The sequence below is a fragment of the Chlorocebus sabaeus genome, chromosome 1 (genome assembly GCF_047675955.1).
Source record: "Chlorocebus sabaeus isolate Y175 chromosome 1, mChlSab1.0.hap1, whole genome shotgun sequence".
Classification (NCBI taxonomy): domain Eukaryota; kingdom Metazoa; phylum Chordata; class Mammalia; order Primates; family Cercopithecidae; genus Chlorocebus; species Chlorocebus sabaeus.
Genome location: NC_132904.1, coordinates 122,732,762 through 122,755,033, shown reverse-complemented (window position 1 = coordinate 122,755,033; position 22,272 = coordinate 122,732,762). Strand labels below are relative to the sequence as shown.

Sequence of the window (22,272 nt, the reverse complement as noted above, 5' to 3'; positions counted from 1 at the left end):
ACAAGTATTTCACTTCTTTTGTTAAACTCCTTTCTAGAATTTGATTATTTTAATGCTATTTATGCTATTGTAAAAATGGAATTGATTTCTTAATTCCATTTTTGAATGATTGCCTGTGTGTAGAAACCAAATTAATTTTTGTGTATTGATTTTGTGACCTTGCTGACTCCATTTATTAGTTCTAGTAATTTTTTTGTAGATTCCTTGGGTTTTTTACATAAGGAATCATCTACAAATAAAGACAGTTTTCCTTCTGCTTTCCTGCCAGCCTGGTTGCCAAGCATCTGATATTGAATTTGAAAATATTTAAAACATGCAAAGAGTATAAAGGAGGTTCCTCAAAGGCAGATAACATGATGTCTTGAAGGAGGAAGGGCTTACAAATTGGGCTAGAATGACAGAAGGGATCAGGGAGTCCCTCATTAGGCTGCAATGAGCTTAGGCTCACTCACTTATTTTCCAAGGAGTAAGGGTAAAGAAACTGCTATGAGAAAGACATGCCTAGGTTTGATGGTAGGGACTTTGATAGTGGGACAGGAGATGGAGGATTGTTGAGCTCCTTTCAGAGAAATTGAACTACATAGCATTTTTCCTTTGTCCTGTGAACAAATGGTTTGTTCCCTTCCAATTAATTTGGATGTCTTTTTCTGTTAAGCAGGGACTGGCTGACACTCCACCCCTTCCAAATGCAGATGGAGTAATAGGGACACAAGGTAGCCAGTTGAACAGCCAAGAAGGTCTTGTGTACATGAACTTATCTGCAACTGCAGCAGTAACTGCAGATTCTAACTACCATGCCTCCTTCTCACCAGCAAAGTGCCTTTTAAATAATCCCTCATTATTTAACATGCATTGGCTATTACGGCTATGTGAGCTGTTATCTATTTATGTTGACTATTAATAAATTATTAGACCATATTGTGTGGGTTTTAATAACTCCATAGGAAGAGAAACGTGGCCAGGAGGTGAAATCTCAAGCAATTACAGTTTCGTAGGTTGAGTTTATTTTTTTCTAACACATAGAAGCTGTTCACTTACAAGTAAATTAAATACATAGGCCTTTTGCCCTTACTTAGGATTCTGGCCATGCGAAGAGCCGAGACTCACAGCAGAAGCACAGTTCCTGGCGGGAAGAGCCTGCTGGGGGTAGCTGTAGCAGGGAGCGTCCAAGACAGGGACCTGCTGCTTATTGGGTTCAATGCATTGAGCCTCGCCTTTCTGTGTGGGCCAAAAACCTCCATAAAGATACTAATGTTGATGCTCATACCTGTGTGAGGCTAAGCAGACTTTTAAAATGTACTATTTGGAATCAGCCTTGAAGTCATACTGCTCCTTTCACGTGCATGTCCTTGCTTGTCAGAGACAAACAGGTGAGAGGCTGTTTGAGAATCAGGATTGGAGTGTCAGCAGAGGGGGAATTCTTGATGAACTCTGCTCTGGGAGGTCAGGCAGAGGCAAAGAATGCACCACGCTTCAGCCACAAAATGTAAATGGATTCAAATCATTTTCTTGTCAGCCAGGATTTCAAAATCAATACCAAGCCTCCTGGATACATTCTTATTCTTTCTCTTCTTTTCTTGCTGTCTGCTGAGGGCGGTGATGAATTTTCTTCTCCGAGGTAGCTGTGGAAATAAAATCCTTATGCCCTCCTTGGTACGAGTATGCCTCATCCATCTACTCCCGTTGGGGTGAGAAAGCAACATGTGTCTTGGGGCTCCCAGGGTGCTGGCAGGCCTCAGTTACTAGCATCACTTTTCACCATCTTTTCTCTTTGCCGTAAAGGAATTGAATCCACCTTTCTGGCCTCATTGCTACTGTCTGTAAATGGTGATAATCTTCCCCAGGATGCTGTAAGGAAGAATGAATATGGGTATCTGCCACTATTCCATATGTAAATTATTTAGACAACTAGGACTTGGGATCCTCATTCTTATATTTGCTACTAGAAAGCAGATTTGGACATAAAACAGCTTCATTCTCTAGGATGGCTAGCCAAGAGGGTTTACTTAGGGGAGACTTCAGAAGAACTTATTTAAGATTGTCCCAAAGTCTGGATACCATAATGCTATGGGTTCCTGGAAGATAACAAAGTCCATCTTTATATCCTCCTTCCCTTTCATATAACCAGCAGTGAATGCTTGTGGAGTGATTGACAGGAAAGGAAGGTGGGCTTAGGGAGGAAGGAAGGAAAGAAGAAATGTAGGGAGGGAGGAAGGAAAGGCAGGTAATAGATTCCAGTCTATCCATTCATTCATTCAATTTTGATTTCAGTACATCCCATGTGCCAGACCCTGCAATAGGTTCTGGAGATAACAACAGTGTCCAAGAAATAGGTCTTTCCCTTAAAGAGCTTACTGGAGAGGCCAGCAAGACCAACAGACAAACACAGGTAGTACACATAAGTTCCATGCTGGGATGAGCACAGAGGACTGTGAGAACTCACAGGTAGGGTATACAATTGCCCAAAGCTTTCTGAGAGAAGGTGCTGTCTACACTCGTCCTGTGTGAGAGTGGGAGATGGATAGGGGAATTCTGGAAGAGGGAATCCAATGTGAAAGCCTGAAGAAAAATGACTGTGGCATAGTCTGGCAACTCCAGGTCAATCAGGATAGCCGGGAGAAGCATGTACAGAGAAGGCAATGGGCCTTGGGGCAAGTATAGCTCCCTGTTTGCAGACTCTGAAGAGCCTGGTCAGCTGTGTGCAGGGGTAAGGACACAATCCTGAGATCACTGAGCAGGACAGTAACACAACCAGATACCTGGTTTAGTAAGACCCCTCTACCTGCACTGGATATGGAGGGGGTTGGGGGAGCAGGCGGAATGCAGGGAGACAATTGGGGAAGAAGCTGGTGGCTTGGACTGAGGTGGTAGCCAGGGGATGAAGCAATCCAGTGACCTACTTCCTATCCTCAGCAGGCTTCCTTAGCTGAAGGCCCAGACGGGCATGGCAGGGAAGGGCAGAAGATTTAAACCAAGAAAGTATATTTTCTTAGAGAAGGGGAACCCTCCTGACAGAGCCCTGGAGCGTTTAGGAAATGTGAAGGCAGACTGGCAGCTACCTCCGCAGCAGGGCAGCGAGATAATGGGGATTGAGCATGGATTTGGAGACAGTCTGGAGCAGCCCAATTCTAATGCCTTGAATATGGGCACAACGGTCAAGGGTGAGCTCCAAACGTTGCAAAGAATGGTGGGAGAGAGGGTTTTCTTGGGAGAACACAATGAGGTTCATTCAGGAACTTACCAAGTTGCTTCTGTTACCACAGTAACATGTCAAGGGTTTAGCAGATCTGGAAAGAAAAAAAGAAAATACACACACATACAACAACCCTGAGTTACAGTACTCAAAGCAAATTAGGTCACTGTTACGAGTTATTAATTTTAATGCATTAAGAAAAGTGTACAGGGGGGAGTGAAGAGTTTTTTTTTAAGCACAGCAAACGGGAATCAGCAGAAAGTACAACAATAATTATGCTGAAAGCAAAGTGAAGTGTTCCATAAAATGTAAGAAATGAAGAAATTACACACCCCTCCTTCCTCCTCCCTCAAGTGTAGTTAGGAATCGGTGAGGTGGGGGTGGGGTGGCTCGCCCACAGCCCTCTGATGCAATTATGAGCTCTCATTTCACCTCTTTGTGTTATGTCACATGGTGTTACTTAAGCCAAGTTGAAATTCAGCAGTGGCAAGAAAGCGCGGAGGCGCATTTTTCTGGGCTGAGTTATGTTTAGCGTGGAATTGCTCTTAGGCAAATGTGCAGCCTGATGAATGGAAATTGGACGCCATGGATAGATTCTCCAGGAACTTTCATACCCAAGGGGACTCCAGGCAGGCTGGATTTTTGGTTTCCAGGTCTGGGTGATTCGCTGCGGCAGCCTACTTCCTGGATGGAGCTCTGGGTCTGGCTGCTGCTGCACAACGGGGTCAGGCGCCTCTCTGGCTTGAGGAGGCTCTGTTTGCTTGTACGTGGTCTTATTTGGTTTTGTTTTCTTAGTGTCTTACTTTTTATTTGTTTTTTGTTTCTTAGGTTGTGTTTTGGTCTTTTTAGGCAAGTCAGAAAATTCTGCATCCCAGACAGCAGCGTATGTGGAACTGACCTCCTTTCTGTACACAAAAGGCTTCTCTCCTTCACTCTGAGTCTCCGCCTCTCTTCCTGTCCACACCCTCAGCACCCACAAGCCTATACCTTCCCTGCCTTGATTCCCTGTCTAGATTTCATTCGGATCATTAGCTACATTTTGGACCCCGGAGGAGGCTCTGGGACTCATCCCTATGCTGTGACCACATCATGTCGCTTGACTTGCTGGAAACTTTGACCTCTCTGTCCTCCTTAAAAGTCTATTCTCCATTAGCTTGCAAGATGATTTTCTCTCTTGTGCCTTTTCTCCTCCCTCTGACCATGCTCAGTCACAGTTGACGAGTGTGTCCTCTCCACTCTGGAAACCCAGCTCCCTGCCCACGTCCTTGAAAAGCTCCAAACGGGTATGTACATCTGAACTTGACCTCTGTCTTTCTATCTCTGATTTTTTTCTCTCTCTCTTTTCTTTTACTCTCTCTTCCGGTCCATGTTGACTTATTTCATCCACTCATTCTCATAGTTTGACCAATCGTGGGTTTGCTCATGGCTCCCAAGCCCATAGTTTGGCCTTAACCTTTTACCAAGCTCAGAGAAATAAACTAGATGCCACCATCCACATAGCTCATAAGCACCACAAACTAAACTTAATTCTTCCCTCTCCTTCGTGGCCTCTTCTGCCTCCAAACCAATCAACAAAACAAACCAGCATTAAAAAGAAAAAAAATAAAACTCTACTTCTATTCTATTCCTTATGGCCATTAAAACATAGCCTCTTCCACCCAGTCATGCAGGTGAAGATCTTTTGCATTAACTGAGACCTTGACCTCCCCCAAGCATAGCTAATACTTCTGAAATAACCCCAGTCCTGCCTTTTCCCTGATTTTCGCCACTATGTCGGGGTCCCAGGCTTCAGCCTCCAACTCATGACTGTGTCCACCTGCAGGGCCTCTTTTCTCAAGTTCATTCCCTGCTCTAATTTCGGAGCTGTCTTTCCAAAACCAGCCCTGATCAGGGAAATCCCAGCCTCTGGACCTAAGTCTGGGAATCGTTGCTCATTGCCTAAAGGATGAAGTAGGAAGGATTTCCAGGCCCAAGGACATCTGGCCCCAGTCAACTTTTCCACCTCATTTCTGACCACGCTTCCCCACCCCTGCTCTAGCCCCACATCCACCATTCCCTAAACACTGGGTGCACATCCAGATATCTGAACTTTGTCCTGATCTTCCCACTGGTGAGATCTATCCCATCTCTTCTCTACCTAGCAAACTCCTGCACATCCTTAAGGCCAGTGAAGCTCTTATGCAGAGCGAATCTCTCTTCTCTGGGTTCTTTTCTAAAATGCATTGACTGTAGCACTTATGACAATGACTTGTGTGATTTGAGCACATTAGATTCTGAACTCCTTGTGAGACACCATCTTGGAGCCTCCAACCAGCATGGAGAAGCACAGGAGTACTCAACAAATATTGGTTTTTTATTTGTTTCCTCATTGAAATTCTCCACTTATAAATGAAAAAGTTACGAGGTTTCATCATAAGCTATTTAAAACTGTAGATCCCCAAAGAGTCAAAGCCTAAGTGAATTGCAAGGTGGATGTGCAGGACCTCCTTCCTGGATGGCCTTGTCTGGATGGTGCTGTCTCTCCACACTCCAAGGCCACACCTTCTAAGAAGGGCAACTCTTGAGATTTTGAGAATGTGGGAGAGCCCCAAGTGGATATCAAAGCACATTCCTGTGCTTGGTTCTTCTGTGAATGCTGCTGAAGGTTCAGGAGGTGAAGGGCAAAGGGCAAAGGGAGGAGGGGAGAAGCACGGGAAATCTTGGTTACTTTTCTACTCTATTGTTAGGTGGCTTAGTAAAAAGCCCATTTCTGTAAAATGTTCTGTAATGTCCACATTTTCTATAAAAGTAGACCAAAGGCAGAGTGGTCAAAGGAGACCTTTCCTTTTGTATTTATTAAAATAATGTATTATTGGTACAATAAAGAGAGAAAGAAAAATGTAAGCCTGGTGGAAACTCGTAAGAATCCTGGCACAGCTCACGCCTAGCATTGCAAAGTTGAAATAATTAAAGAATGCTGTGTATATAACTGGGTGAGATACGTAAGCATGAGTGTGTACACACACAAAATCATAAACTCAACAAATATTCATTGAGTAACCGCTGTGTACCAAGTGCATAGTGTGTTGTGTGCATGTATGTGTGTGCATGTGCGTCTGTGTGTGTGTGTGTGTGCTTGCTCCCCAGGGGCCGCATGCTGCAGTTGGGAGCTTGTCATTTCAGTCATTTGGGTAACCCCATCTCAGCTGTCCTTAGCACATTCTGGTCAATGAAAAGAAAGACAGATTCATTTATTCCAGAAGCTAATTTAGCCAGTGAGTGGAAAGCTTTCTTTTAATTGATTCTACCTTTCAAGATCCAAGTAATCTACCATCTCAGCTCGATTGTCAATATTTTGCCTGCATCATGCCTTAGCCGTTAGCATGCAGATAGGGCAGGCAGAGAGCTGCTGTCATGGCTCAGGATAAAAAGGAAGAGCAGCTCAGGGTAATAATCTGCTTTTGATTTTTTTCTCTTCCTGTTTCTACACCCTCTCTCAAATCCACTAAAAGGGGGGAAAAATCCATAGCGATTAGCAAAACTTCGGACCAAGACATCTTTCTCCTTTTTCTTTCATTTTTTCCTCACCCTCTTTAGTATTCAGAAGCCACCCAACATCAGAGGTTTCCACGCTGCTTGGCCGTGCACTGCATCCCAACCACAGAGCAGGGGGAACATGCTCGTTGGAGATTTACAGTTCCTTTCAGGCTCCTGCCAGGTGGCTTCCGTCACACTTCTAGGAGGAGCTCTGGCAGCAAGTCACCAGGGCGGGAAGGGTGCTGGCGAGAGGCTTCTGCAAAGGCAAGGGACGCGTGTAGAGACAGGAGCCCAGTCGAGTCACCCCTCACAGTACCAGCTCCTCTGAGAAGCCTGCCTGCAGCCTCTCAGAGCCGTGACTTACCTTGGCAGAGCCCAGGGAGGAAGGTGCATGGCTCCCAAGAGAGTTGCTCATTACCACATGACAGGGAAATATTCAAATGAGCATAACTACAGTCAATGGCAATGTGGGGTACTGTGTTAGGAATAGTTAATGTTAACTTTCATTCCCACAACCCACTAGCTAGATCCTCTTTTCCCATCTCACAGAAGAAAGAACTGAACACAGAGGTCACACACCAAGTAGATGGTCTATCCAGAGTTCAAACCCAGGTGTGCCAGGCCCCAAGTTTTTGTCTGCCTCCTACCTCTCCATTGTTGCCAGGGAGTGTGCACCTCCAACGTTCTGCTTACCAATCATCTCCTCCACTCCTGGAGCGATGGGCTGAGGCCCAAAGTGATTGTGTGGGCGAGGGGTTCAAGGCAGAGGGGTGTGGTGGTGAGTCATATAAAGAACATCATGGGGAGAGAGCCAGGTGTCTCTGCCCATGACTGAGTCACTGCAGTCCATAGGATGGGATATGTTTCTGGACGTGGATGTCTCAGATCCGGGGGTGTCTGTTTGCTACTGATGTCAACCTGGCAGAAAGCCCTGTTCTCTGACTGTCACAGATAAAGGAGGAAGGAGTGCCTGGGGACAGGCAGTGGCAGGAGAGGATGGAGAAAGCAGGTACCTGGGCTGGTAGGGAGGCTGCTGCAGTGCAGCCATGCTGTCTGGGGCCTGGGGCCAGAGAGAAGTGCAGGAGGGGGGAGAGTGGGAGGCGGCAGCAGAGATGACCCCAATGTTCTCACCTTAACCCAGTCCCTGGAAGTGGCTCCAGGATGCTGGCAGTTACAGACCCAGTGGGGAGTGAAGCTGGACGGCTGGTGGCCATTGACAACAGAAAAACATACTGCCAAGGAGGAGAGGGCAGGGCTGGCCAAGCTCCCAGTCCCTGACATCTGCTCTTCTCCTCAGCCCTCATGCTGAGCTCAGCTCAAACCTGACAGCCTCTTCCATTTAGTTCATAAATCCCCCAAGCCGTCCTCAGGCAGCCTCTGTGTCTCCAGGCCTATGTCATCATAGGGCAGCCATGAAGGTTTCCTGATCACTGTCCCATCCCTTCCTCATTGCCAGGCTCCTCGCTCCACCACATGCATCCTGGAGAAGAGCAGGGCCTTCTGCCACAACGCTGCCTCATGTGTGTGCCTGCTCCCTCATCCTGTCAGGACACATGCATGTTAGATCCCACAGCACCAACAGCCTGGGGAAGGGAAGGGAACCTTTTTGTTACCAGTGGGTTGCAATGGTGTGTGGCAGGTGGAGATACAGAAGAGCAGGTACACCAGTGAAACTCTTGCAGGGCTTTGCACTGTCCTGTGACCAACACCCCCCCCCACCTTTTTATATTGAGGAGGAAGCTGTACAAAAGTGTGCATCTCTCTCTAGGACAAGGGTGTGAGCACCCCTTTTCCCTTCACCCTATGGGCGTAACTCTTAGGACTGTTATTTTTTTATTTTTTCCCAACCTTCCACTGCAACACACACAACACGCAAGCGTGCACACCCACACACATACACAGAGCCACAGTCACACCAAATATTCATGCTGTTGGGGAGTGAATCATGTTAATAACAACTTTCATTCTCAACATCAGAGACGCTAACCAGGAGGGTTGGGGTGAGGGTGTTAATGGGGCAGAGATGAGCACACAGCAGGCATCCAGTTAATCACCTGAGCCGAGCAATGGCAGAAGCCAGGGTGAGCTCAGAAGCAGCCATATTTGCTTGGAAAGGCAGGGATTTTAATAGGACAAAGCTGCTCCTTTTTCTTTAACACTTCTTCCAAATCCCCCCACAGCCCTGCCTTTAAATCAAGGCTACTCTGGGGCCGTGTTCTGGGAGGGAGTCAGCAGCAGCTGAAGTGCAGTCTGCGGATTGGTTGTGTGAAGCCAAAGATGTTCCTTGTTGCAAATGGTCAAGTACAATAATGGTACAGGATTAACGGGTGTTAGACTTCCTGTGTGCCTGGAAATCCTCTTTATTTTAGATCCCAATTATTTTTTCATTGAACGCATGATTTTTGAGTACTTAATAAGGACCTGGTGCTATGCTAGGTGCTGGGAGACGACTTTCTGACGGGTGTAAGCAGGAGAATGAGACCTCATTTGTGCTTCGAAAGATTACTCTCTGTGGTGTGGAGAGTGAGTGAGCTAGAAGGGAAAACTGAAGGTGGGAAAACCAGTTGCATGGATGCATTCAGGTCAGAGGTGATGGTGGCCTGAGCCAGGGAAATGGGGAAGGAATCCAGGGGACAGGATCAAGAGCTGCCTGGGTTACCAGCCATAAAACCACTGCTTATCAAGTGTCTACAAGGCACTATGGCAAGTACTGGGAATAGAGAGAGGAGCAATATTCAGAAGCAAGATTTTTAAAAGTTAGTGACTGGTCACAGGGGCTGAGGGAGATGGGGAGGCCTTGGGTGATGCTGTAGCCCCTGGGTTGAACAAGTGGGTGCGCCCCATCAGGATCATGTGAAGAGAAGAAGGTCTGGGGGGAAAGTCAATGAATTCCATTTGGGACACATTTGAGCTGGAATTACTTATGAAGCCTCTAAGTAGAGATGTCCAGTAAATATTCGGGTACCCAGGGCTGGAGCTCAGTAGAGAAACCTGCTCTATGATTATGCAAATGATCTGGGCAGAATTCTCAACATACACCATCACCTAAGAAGTAGGCAGACCGGGTGCAATGACTCTCGCCTGTAATCCTAGCACTTTAGGAGGCCAAGGTGGGTGGATTGCCTGAGCTCAGGAGTTCGAGACCAGCCTGGGCAACACGAGGAAACCCCATCTCTACTAAAATACAAAAAGTAGCTGGGCGTGGTGGTGGGCGCCTATAATCCCAGCTACTAGGTAGGCTGAGGCAGGAGAATTGCTTGAACCCTGGAGGCAGAGATTGCAGTGAGCTAAGATCGTACCACTGCACTCTAGCCTGGGCAATAGTGCAAGACTCTGTCTTAAAAAAAAAAAAAAAAAGTAGGTAAAAGAAAAGGGTCCACAAAGCAAGCTGAGCAGAAGCATCTAGAGAAGGAGGAGGAGGAAAACCAGGAGGGCATGCTGCCATGAGAGCCAGGGCACAAATGCTTGGTGCAAGGGCACTGACTCGAGGAATGCAAAGACTGCCTGGTGGCCACAGGGACTCAGAGTGATGAGGCCCTTCACAGTCTCGGAGAGAACCATCTGGGAAGAGGGTAGACCTGGACACCAGAGCACTGTGGGTTGTGGGAAGAGTGGGTAATAAATGAGTCTGGGAAATGCAAGGAACTCTTTCAAAGGACTTGGTATTGAATAAGAGAAAATAAGACAGTTGCTGCAGAGGAAAGTGGAGTGAAGGGAGGTGGTTGTTGTTGTTGTTGTTGTTGTTGTTGCTGCTGCTGCTGCTTCTGCTGCTTTTTGTTTGTTTTTAGGGTGGGAGAGACCTGAACATAATTTAGAGACTTTCTCTACTGAGAAGAAGGGGAGATGGTAAACTTGACAGAACAAGGTCCCTAGAAGTGGGAGGGAAGGGAAGGGGGTCTGCAGCACCAATGGAGTATGAAAGGATTCACCTTGTGTGGGAGGGAACATTACACGCTTCTCATGTAAGGGCAGGGAAAGTGGGAGGGTGGGCACAGATCAGGTACGTGATGATGAGTTTGGAGATGGACACGGAGAAAATACTTCTCTATCGGCTTCTGTTTCCTGAAGCAGGAAGAAGTCGTCTACTGAGAGTGGGGGTGAGGAGATGCAGTAGTAAAGTTTCTAAAGTGGAGAAGGTTTGATTCAGCCTTCATGGAGAATGGACGCTCTGACCACAGAGGCACAGAGGGACTGGAGGCAGCATGGAGGGGCCACTTGAGGTGGGAGATCATATGTGACAAGCGGGGCTGCATTAGCCGGGGTTCATGGGAGGAACAGAACCAATAGATGAGAGATGGAGATAGCTAACTAGGGAGACAAGAAAGAGAAAGGAAGGAAGGAAGGAAGGAAGGAAGGAAGGAAGGAAGGAAGGAAGGAAGGAAGGAAGGAAGGAAGGAAGGAGGGAGGGAGGGAGGGAGGGAGGGAGGGAGGGAGAGGGAAGGAAGGAAGGAAGGAAGGAAGGAAGGAAGGAAGGAAGGAAGGAGAGAAGAGAGGGAGGGAGGGAGGGAGGGAGGAAAGAAAGAAAGAAAGAAAGAAAGAAAGAAAGAAAGAAAGAAAGAAAGAAAGAAAGAAAGAAAGAAAGAAAGAAAGAAAGAAAGAAAGAAAGAAAGAAAGAAAGAAAGAAAGGAAGGAAGGGAGGGAGGGAGGGAGGGAGGGAGGGAGGGAGGGAGGGAGGGAGGGAGGGAGGGAGGGAGGGAGGGAGGGAAAGGAAGGGAGAGAGAGAAAGGAAGGGAGAGAGAAAATAGGAAGATAGAAATAGATAGATAGATAGATAGGTAGATAGATAGATAGATAGATAGATAGATAGATAGATAGAAGATAGATAGGAAGATAGGTAGAGATAGATAATAGAAAGATAGAAGATAGATAGATAGATGACAGATAATAAATAGGAAGACAGGAAGATAGATGGATAGATAGATGGATAGATAGGAAGATAGATAGGAAGATAGAGATAGATAGATAGATAATAGGAAGACAGATAGATAGATAGATAGATAGATAGATAGATAGATAGATAGATAGATAGATAGATAGAAAGATAGATAGATAGATAGATAGATAGATAGATAGATAGACAGACAGATACAAGAGGGGGTTGAGGGGGTTTATCAGGGGAATTGTCTCACACAGTTATGAAGAAGTCCCACGATAAACCATCTGCAAGCTGGAGACCCAGGAAAGCCAGCAATGTGGTTCAGTCCATGCCCAAGGGCATCAGAAACAGGGAAGCCAATGGTGTAACTCTCTGAAGGCCTGAGATCTGGGGGAGCCCCTGGTGTGAACCCCAGGGTCCATAGGTTGGAGAACCTAGAGTGCTAATGTCCAAGGGCGGGAGAAGAAGGTGCCCCACCTCCAGGGGAGAGAGAGAAAGAATGTGCCCTTTCCCTCCCTTTCAGTTCTATCCAGGCCCTTAGCTGATTTGGTGGTCTGTGCCCACAGCGGGTGAGAGAGATGCAAGTGCCAGTCTCTTCGTGAAACACTCACACAGACACACGCAGAAATAACGCTCTACCAGCTACCTGGGTATCACATGATTCAGTCAAGTTGACACCTAACATTAACCATCACAAGGGCCAATCTGAGTGTCTAGCAGCTCTCAGCATCCTGGAATCAGGCAAAGAGAAGGCCAGTTGTGAAGTGACCCAGGCACGGGGCTTTCTAGGAAGGTACGATGTTAGGACAAGGGTGTAACTACAGGGTTGAAGTGATGGACCGTGGAGTCTGAGCTGATTGTACAGGGGTCTGTAAGATAGGGAGAAAGTAGAGAGACCAAAGAGGAAGGTTAAAATGAGATCCAAGAACATATCTGTCTTAAAACACATCCTGAGAAACAGCCAAGTAAGATCAGGAAAAATAGGACACTATAGGCAGAAAATAAAAATGTCTGAATTTATCCTTTAGGCAAACAGAGCACTGACACTGCCTGGCAAGAAAAAGTGAGCAGCAGTAGTATCTCTTCACATGAAGATTTCTTTAACTGGAATCCCACCTCCAGATCAAATGGACTAAATTCCACAGTGCAGTGAGGATCTTCGCATTGAGCGAGATTTAACTCCACCTTTTGTTCTTCGGTTCAATGATTTGAGAGCATGATTATGGTCCTGAGCATTTATCTTTGCCTAATCAATAGATCTCTTGGGATCTAAAGATGCATCTTATGGTGATATAAACAAAAGAGGCATTTACAGATAGAGTCAGTCGTGGGAGAGCATATCGGATTGTGCAACGGCAATAAGACATGGTAGTTAGGAGCATGAGTTCTGGGGGCAGATTCTTAACCAAGCCACCCCCTGTCTGTTTGACTTTGGGAAAATTACTTCATCTTTGAAAGCTTTCATCTGTACAATAAGAAGAATGACTAGTACTTCATGGGGTGGATATGAAGATTACATGATATAATTAAATAATAAAATTAAATGCTATCATTATAAACACATTTAGCATCATATCAGGTATGTAGCAATTGTTCAATAAATGACACACAATTAGTGATAGTAGTAGCATTGTTACTGCTTAGTAGTATCCTACTATTATTTTGTAACAATATTGTTACTCTTAATACTGTAGAAGTACAGTTACACTATTGTTACTAGAATATTCTGTATTACCCCTGGCCTGCTCCAGCAAATCCTATCTGTCCTCTTTGGATCTCTTAACCTCTAAAACTTCTTTGCATGTAATCTGAAAGTCATGCGCACCTATTTAGCCCTATGCTTATGCACGTATCAGGGAAAGGGTTTCTCTCCAAGACGACAAGGACCTCAACTGACTGTGTGAGTTCAAAAGCTTCTGCACAACTGGCATCACTAAAGTGAAACATGTCCTTGGCCACTGCAGGTTAAGCAACCAGAATAGCCCAACCCCAGCTCTGTTATCTACTCCAGCCAGAGAATGGGGCTTGCCTCTGATGTGTTGCAGGCCTTGGGTGGTGACTGGACATCAAGGACCTCGTTATCAATTATTCTAATTGTTATTCCTCACCACAGCCAGAACTACCAAGGTTGAAAGTAGTTTCCATCCTCCAGATCCGTAAACTTGCCCTTGGCTTATTGAGCCAACCACACTAGTTTAACAGAAGTGATTTTAATTACTCAACTGGAACTACAGAAAGGAGGAAGTGAGGAGAGTATGTGGCTGTGATCACTGTTTAACCAAGGGGCCCAGCATGCTCCTGTCTTAGGGGCAAAGACATTAGTGATGGCTGCACCTACCGCAGCGCTCAATCTCACCCACAACATGGGAGCAGCCACACTGAGAAGTCAGGCTTATCGAAACCCACAAAAGCACTATGCCTTAATTCTACAAATTACACATGTATTTATCACTTGGAAGGTATGAAAACCTAAGTTGATGTCATAAAATCATATTTCCTTGGGTCTGTAGCAATGCATCATATTATATATAATATTAATACACATACTACATACATACATATCATATATGATACATATAATAATATAATATGATGTAATCATACATTATATTTTATAACATATGATGTTATGAAACCATATTGGCTTGGGTCTGTCCAATATTGTTACATTGTTACAATATGTGTAACAATACATTCCCCATCTGGTGAATCATAGGAAAGTCTTGGCAGCTAGTTTCCCATTCTTTATACTCTGCAGAGAGCAGGAAGGCCGTGCACACCCTGCAATTGAATAGCCATCGCTGCCTGACATCCAATGCAGGAAAATATTTTGAAAAGGGGCACTATCCTTGATTAGTAATGTCTGCCATGGCACAGGGATGAAGAATGGAATAGCCTTTCTAGGTATTTGCAATCCCTTTCTTAGATTATAAACTCCTAGGAGGCAGAGAATGTATCATTTTAGTTCTCTATGTAAATGTACCTAACCTATGTCATGAGTGGATGATGGTGAAGAATGTTTATGCAAAAACGTAATAATTCAGCTAGTTAATTACAATCCGGTAACTGCCCTCTACCACAAGGTTGCTTATCACCCAGTCAGAGAACAAGCAGCTTAGTTTACAAAGACTTCACTCCTTACGCTAAAACTACCTGGATGGTCTAAAGCACTGTTGTAAATATTTCGGCACAAAATTGCCAAAATAAATGCAGGGGGAGGTACTGTGGTGTGGCAAAGTCTTCTCTTCTACTATTAAATCATGTGTATTTGCTTACTTGTGATTCACTGGATCTGCCCAGCATCTGGGGATGTTACTGAGGCCCAACCGGACAGGCACATGGGAGGGAAGCATCATGATGAGCAAGTAGATGATGAACATTTCTTTTGCCTCAGTAACATCCATCTCCCTCAAGTCATGTGTCCTTCAACTGCTGTACCGTGAGTCTCTGTCTTCCCTCTGAGAGGCGTGCATATCATTATGCGCCAATCTCATATTTCTGAGAATGCACAAAACCAGTTTCTCAGGCAGCAAGAAACATGCCAGAGATCAGTGCGGAGTCTTACGGAAATCCAGCTTGGAGAGATGAGTCACAGTATCTAAATTCTGCCCTGTCACTGTAAGATGTGTCATCACACACCAAGTGAAATCGAGCTCAACAATTTCCAGAGCATGCCACTGGGGTGGAGGAGGGAACAGAAATGCACACACCAAGTGAAATCGAGCTCAACAATTTCCAGAGCGTGCCACTGGGGTGGAGGAGGGAACGGAAATGACACTGTTTTTACCATCCTGTTCTCCAGAAACACCACCTCAATTCTGAAGTCCATGCCTAAGGTTAGACAATGAGTGGGGTGGCAGAAAAGTATTGGTTGCCAATGGAAAGAGTAGCAACCACCTCACTATTGGTTTCTAGTGTGAGTGGTTTCTAGTATATGGTTTCTAGTCTGTGGTATATGTATATGGTTTCTAGTATGAGTGGAAGCACCTCATACTGGAAACCAGATAGTACCAGGTGATCATTACTCGCTCCCCACACAGCCTACAACTAAGCAGTGCTCTAAGGGAGGCAGGATAGGTGTGGAAGTGCTAAGTGGTTTGGAAAGTTTTTTGTTGTTTACAGGTTTTTCCTTGTTTTTTGTTTTGTTTTGTTTTGTTTTGTTTTAATTTTTTATTGTGGTCAAATATACACAACATGAAATTTGACATTTTAACCACTTTTAAGTGTGTGGTTTAGTGACATTAACTATATTGGTGATGTTGTGCAACCATCACCATTATTTATTTCCAGAACTTTTTCATCACTCTAAACAGAAATTCTGCACCCATGAAGCAATAACTCTCAATTCCTTCCCTCTCAGCCCTGATAACCTCTAATCTATTTTTTATTTGTATGAATTTGCCTATTCTGAATACTTCGTATAAGTGGAATCGTACAATATCTGTCCTTTTGTGTCTGATTGATTTGATTTAGCATAGTATTTTCAAGGTGAACCTTTATCATACTGTGTATCAGAACGTTATTCCTTTTTATGGCTGAATGATATTCCATTGTATGACTATATCATATTTTGTGTTTGTATTCGTCTGTTAGACACTTGGGTGGCTTCTACTTTTTGGTTATTATGAATACTGCTGCAATGAACATTGGTGTACAAGTTAAAAGAATTTGACATGTATAGGGTGACCAATCCTCCCTGCAGAAACTGCTGCAGGAGAACCAAGCTGGGGGACATCCTGCTCCCCATTGATTATGCCTTTTACAGCTGAAGAATCAGGCATGAGGAGAGCCTGGGACACTGGACTAGGCACAGCACCCTTCTAACCCTTTTCTTTCTGCAGGTGTTTATATGAGAAGGTTGGACTACATTACTAATGCTTTATCCAACTCCAAAATCTCTTTTTGAAACATAAATTCATACTCAGAAAGATTCCAGCTAACATTCATTCTAAGTTAGAATACCCCCAAGTTGGAATTTCCTGTCCCATGATCTACATTAGTAGGTTTTTCGTTTGTTTACTCTTTAATGGATAGCAAAAGCTTCTGCAGTTAAATCACACAGCCTGGCTTTTTGTACTGATCTATTGAGTTTGATACTCTAAACATAGTCTCGGAGGATGTTAAGAAGTGTCTTTCTCTCTGTCTCTCGTATTCCTTTATTTTGCAGTTCATAAACTATGGCCTTTCTGAGTGGTTCTCACAGTGTGGTCCCAGGGCCAGCAGTACTGACATCACCTGGGTACGTGTTAAAAATGCAGATTCTGGCGGCCCACCCTAGGCCTGCTGAAGTGACACTTTGAGAGTGGGGCTCAGCAATTTGTGTTTTAATAAATCCTTCGGTGACTCTGATGTATGCCTAACTCAACCTTCAGAAGCGCTGGTCTAAATGAAAACAGCGTATTCTGAGAATCAGGTGATCTGAAACCTACTCCAGTTTTACCACTGACCAGCCATGAGATCTTAACTCCATATCTGGGCTCATCTGCTTTATAAATAATCTAAGGATCACTCTATCTTTGCTACTCATTCAGGATATCATTAGAACGCTATTAATCACTAGGTGTGGAAGCACTGTGAAAGGTTGAATATGTTTTACATATGATTAGAATTGTATTCACTCATTCATTCAACACATATTATGCACCATCTACTATGTGCTGGAGACTGTCCTGTGTCTGGTGGAAGTTGCATGAAGAGAGCTGATGAGGCCCTGCTGTCATGAAGCCTATATCCAGACTGGAACCTTTGTGAAGAATTTTTTTTTTACATTTGCAAATGGTTATGTGACCCATTTCAAGATTAGGTTCAGATCTGTTAAGAGAATAAGAGAATGTGAAATGCTCTTACCTAAAGGTAAGATCACTTTATGTCAGAAATAACAAAGAATGGGTTGACTACAATGTGACTAAAACAGTTATCAGCTACCAGGAGAGAACTTACAAAGAGATTTAAAAAATACAAAGCTGAGCCTTGGCCTGATGAGGGCAGGAGAGTTGGATGAGTGGTACTTTAGTGCTCATTCAGCTTCCAACACTACAGTTCCACCCTCTTCATGTGAGTCAATGATACTGTCTCGCTTGGACAAAGCTAGATTCTACAGAGAGGCAAGGGAAGCCTATGATGCCTGAGCTCGTTTCTCAAATCACAGTTGGCCACGTCTCTCCTGTCTGAGATCTGGGCCCGATGAGGATACACAAATGTTCATCAGCTTGATGGATCTCAGGACGAATGTTTAGAATTGGGGATTTAATCCTTAGCCACCATTATTTACAAGCAGCTGGCTTAAAAAAAAATGCAGACCTGAAATTCAATTTCCTAATTTTAATGAAAAGAAATGAAAAATATGCTGGGGGCGGAGGGAAGAAGGGCTCAGGAGAGTTATTGGACTTCAAAAACCCTCAAAAATCTTTTAATGATTTAAGTGTAAAGGAATCAGAAACATTCTGATGAAATTCCCCTTGATATCCACATGGTGCTTACAAATTCTGGAGGGAAGATTCCAGCAATGAAATCTGCTGTTTTTTATCAAACCCAAACCATTTGAGATGCCTGGTGAACTCCAATATGGTGTAATCGTATCTTTTTTCATAACAATCTCTTCTCCCCAAAGGCAGAAGGGGAAGGAAAGGCCTAATTAAAGAGCGTTGGTTTTTAAGGTCAGAGTCTTAGGGGGTGTCAACTTGACATCGTCTGCCAAGTTGTTTGTGGTGTTTACACTGACCCACAGATGTGCTGTGAATATACAAAATTAAAATGTTAATTGTCTAATCTTGTGCTACTTTTCAACGTACATTTGGCAAGACTTGTTGCATGTTAAGTTCGAAAACAGTAAATTTCCAAGCTGTCATAATATTGAGGTCTCATGTGTATTACTTGCTCTGCATAATTAATTGTAAAGTGATAATTTGTACACTAAGATATTTTCATTCAAACATGAAAGTGAAAGTCTCAGCATCTTTGCCTCTGGCAGACAGAAGAAAAAGTGGTATATGCTACCCAGGCATTCTCAATGCCCCTCCTTTCATGAGACCAGCTGACAAGGTGAGCTGCGAATTTTCAGCTCAGGCTGTGACACCTGTCTGCTGTTAACTCTATCCACTGCCATCCAGGGCTCACCCATTCTCCCATTCTTGTAGGCCATCCCAGCTAGTATACTCCTCTCCTCTGTGTGGGCAAGGTATTCTAGAATTCTGCACTCTCTATAATTCTTTCTGGGGCTTACTGTGTTTATAAATTCTCTGAGAATGGAAACCATGTCTCATCGTTCTTTATCTTCCAAATCACTCTTACAGTCCTAGGAATTAGAGTATTGTTATGTATACACTTCTATGTTAGAATCCCAGTAACCTAGCACAGGAAATGTTTTTCCCTCATTCATGTCACAAGTGGGCTCTGGGTCAGCTGTCACCCTACTCCACGTGCCCTTTCCTTTTAGGGCCCTGGCCACAGGCATAGCACCTATCCGAGACATTCGTTTCTCATGACAGAGGGCAGGAATTGGCCAAGCCAAATCAGACGCTTGCATTCAAAGCACCTGCTCACATGTGGCGTCACATTCACTCATATTCCATTGGCCATAGCAAGTCACAAAGCCAAGCAAATGTTGATGCTGTCCTGGCAAATGGTTGGAAACAAAATACAGTCTACCGTAATGCTGCTGACTTGTTGCCCTCAAGGTGGAGAGGGTGATCTGTTGTTCATGTGTCTGAACAGATGTGCTGCCTAGCAATGAGCTTCCTCTGAAGCACACTGATGAGGTGTCAACCACACAGACCCCTCCTCCACTGTGCGGTCCCCAGACTCCACCCACGCTCTACTCTGCCAGGCCACTTTGAAGCTTCTTCACTCAGCTCGTGTATGGTAGTCTCTTTCCAAGCAGACTTGAGAGGAGGTGCTTTTTCTTATGGAAAGCATTCTTTGGGCTTCCAATAAGAGAAACTGACTCCAGTTGACTAAAGCAATAAGGAATTTTGTTGACTAGCATAACCGGAAGGTCAGAGTTAGGTACTGCTCGACGAAGGCAATGGGTCTCTTTTCTGTCTTTGTCTTAGCTCTTTCCTCTTCATGGACTGCCTTTTTCCCAGGCCAGCCTCCTTCACGGCCATCAGATAGCGGATGGTGGTCATCCTGCATTTACAGTCAGTCGGAGAAACTGTGTGGCTTTCCGTTCTCTCTCTTCAGAGCGAGGTAATTGGTCAGACACCCTTCAGCCATCCTCTCTTGCACTTCATTAGTCTAAAAAAGGTCACGAGCCCAATTCTGAACTGCATAGTGATGAGGAGGTTAAATAGCCCTGAGAACAATTGACTCATCCAGTGAGCTGGTCATTTCCCCAAATAATACTGCCACGATTCAATGGAAGAGAAATAAAATGGATTCTGGGGAGTGACCTCCTTCCCCAACCGTATTTGGAAAACGCTGTGTCACCTGTAATCACTATTGACCCGAACTATCTCATGAACTATCTGAAAGACGGGTGATGTGTGCTCAGCTGTCCAGCCTCAGCTCCAGGTGTTGTAGAGCAACAGCATTCTAATCTTTGGGTAGTTAAGGCCAGAGGAACATTGTACATTTCACCTGCCTAATAGCCACTTTTGGTAACTACATGTACTCAGCTGAATCTCTTCAAGGGACCAGGTGGTTCCTTAAGGCATTTCCTCTCTTGAACTTAGACTGATGGGTGCACCCCAGGTGTCACCACTCTGCATGCCCTCCTCTGTCATCACGATAAAGGGTCATTGGTAATTATGACCATGAATGGCCAGTAGTGGTCAAGAAAGTTCATCAGTAGATTCCATTATCATGCCAAGTTCCTTTCGGCTGTGCTTCACCTGCCATTCTGGCAGGAATGGAGGGAGAGGCTGGTAATTAGGCTGATACAGCAGGATGCTCTGTTGTGCCTCACATTTGAAACAAAGACCCCAGAAACATAATGAACAGCAGGGGTAGGAGCCCCATTGCTACCCAGCAGGGCCTCTTGAAGGAAGGTGAAACTCTTCTCCCTTCTCCTGTTCATCAGGATCTTATTCCAAATGAATAGATAAGATGAGTTATTTCTATCTCACAGCTCATGGTGGGTTGCTTGTTTTGTAGGTGAGTGTGATGTGTTCTTGGTTGATGCCTACTGTGAGTGGTGCTTAGGACTGGAGCCATGGGAAGTGCTGAACCAGCTGGGGGAATGTGAGATGGAAAGGGGTAATTAGTGTGGAGAGAAGTGAAGAATTACCATGAAAGGTGAGAGACATGGCCCAGGGAGGTGAAGACAGGAGCAGGAGCTGAGGGAGGACCAGCCCAGGGCACACGTGGGCAGCACCTGCAGGTCCTCAGAACCACTCTGAACCAGTTTAGCTTGCTTGAAGGTGTAGGGTATCTGCACATCTCCAGGGAGGTGGCCATGCTGATGATGGCTTGTGCTTTCATCCCACCTTGTCCTTCTGAAAAGAGGGTTGGTCACTGCGCTGTCCTTGCCAGAGGCTTGATTCACGTCCTCTAGGCTTCCAGACTGCCAGGGGTCTGAAGGACGATTTGGGCCTCTCCATGAGTATGTGGGCTGGCAGCTTCTCTGCAGGGCTTCCTTCCCAGTCTCTACTGAGTCGTCCCAGATGCTGTTCTTATGGACACATCCCACCATCCGCTGGGGCCCAGAAGAGGAAAGTCCTTCCTGGCTGTCCTCCTCTCTCCCATACCCTCCTGCCGCTAACACTTCCTGAGGGGTGGTCCACAGGCCAGATCATTATTGATGCAGGGAGAGAGGAGGGGCACAGCAGAAATCTGGGCTGAGCTTTCCTGCCTTGTTGGTCCGTGGCCAGTGAGGCCATGAAGGTAATTTAATGGCTGGGCAGCTTCGAATCTAGAGTGCTGCTCTATCTTTGCAGCAGAGTACACATTGGATCGGGCCATATGGAGACTTCACCAGCAGATGCACTGGCGGCTTCCCTCTGTCTGCAAAATCTCCATTAGGTTTTTTAATTAGACAAATGTCAGTGTTTTATTCAGGGCGGGAAACTGTTCTCTAAGTTTGAAAACAATGCCATTTTCAAAGAAGAGTCTCAGCATGGTGGCTGCTTTTCATTTGCCGGCCTCCTTTCTGCCCATGTCTCCTACTTGGAGAGGCCATGTCTAGAAATATGCAGTCATCATTGTCATCACCAGCACCACCCTCTCTTTCTCTCTGTGTCATCCCTTAAAGCTTGGGGCTGCTTCTTGCTTCCCTCCCACTCCCTTCCATGCCAACCCTTTCTGTTCACGGTGACTTTCTCCTCCACAGAAGATAAAATGCAGAAAGACTCCCTGTGGCCCAGGGCAGGTGCAGAGGGTGTTATAAAGCCCACCTTTCCTTCCCTCGGTAATGAGAACATCTGTCTTTCAGTCTTGCTCACTGCTAAGCCCAGGGGTCTAGTCCAGCATCACTGCTGGGCCTTCCTGCTGCTGACATCAGCTGACAGCAAGGATACTTGGCAGTCCCTGCCATCAGAAATGTTGCCCCTAGCAGGTGAATGGAGCCTGAGACGTGGGAGTTTACTACATTCTATCGGAATAAAGAGGGGCATCTCCCAGCTAACACATTCATGTAGGTTAGTTTGTTGGGGTTTGAACCCTAGTCCAGCTACCTTATTGGTTATGTGACGTGGAGTCTTAAAGGGGTGGAGAAACTTGCACGATTTCCTCATCCATGTGATGAGGATAC

At 45.2% G+C, this 22,272-nt stretch overlaps 1 protein-coding gene across 3 annotated transcripts in view; it reads left to right on the top strand.

The window, feature by feature from the left end:
* Nucleotides 1-22,272, top strand: part of KIRREL3 (kirre like nephrin family adhesion molecule 3) — a 574,875-nt gene that overhangs the window by 69,495 nt on the left and 483,108 nt on the right. The window lies entirely within an intron of this gene.